We start from the raw sequence: 583 nt of genomic DNA on the forward strand, positions 1-583 counted from the left end.
AAGTATATGCTAGTCCTTATTTATAACAGCCTGAACACAAAGTAGGTGTTGTTGGCTCTCAGCCAAACCGCCCTCTTCTACAATAGGAAATGACACTGAAAGGATGATACTGAGGCACACAAGATGCATAGTGACCATACAGACATAGATATTTACATGCATCGGATTTATCTCCTTAACCCTTGGAGTCGCAGGGGAATGTGAAATGCGGGGCTCATGTTACCACTTATTATGAATATTTAATATTTGCAAAATGCGACCAAAAATCCCACATACTACAATCCAGTTGAATTTTTTTTATTATTTTGCAGAAATACACAATTTTTTTACTTCCACATTTTATTTATTTATTTTAATTTTTTAAAGTTTTTCTGGTCAATCCGTATTACTGCTAAGTATTGTTTACAATGACAACATTCTGTAACAGTGTAGACTGGGTTGTTTTAAGTAAACATATGAACTTTTTTGTTAGTAGCACTTGGGGAGAGAATTGTTTATGAGTGCTTTCTGCATAGGCTAGAGAGATACCTGCTTATCAGAGCTGGTTGATTCACTCATACCTTGCTGGATAAAATCCCAGAAC

This window comes from Spea bombifrons, chromosome 5, assembly GCF_027358695.1.
Source record: "Spea bombifrons isolate aSpeBom1 chromosome 5, aSpeBom1.2.pri, whole genome shotgun sequence".
Classification (NCBI taxonomy): domain Eukaryota; kingdom Metazoa; phylum Chordata; class Amphibia; order Anura; family Pelobatidae; genus Spea; species Spea bombifrons.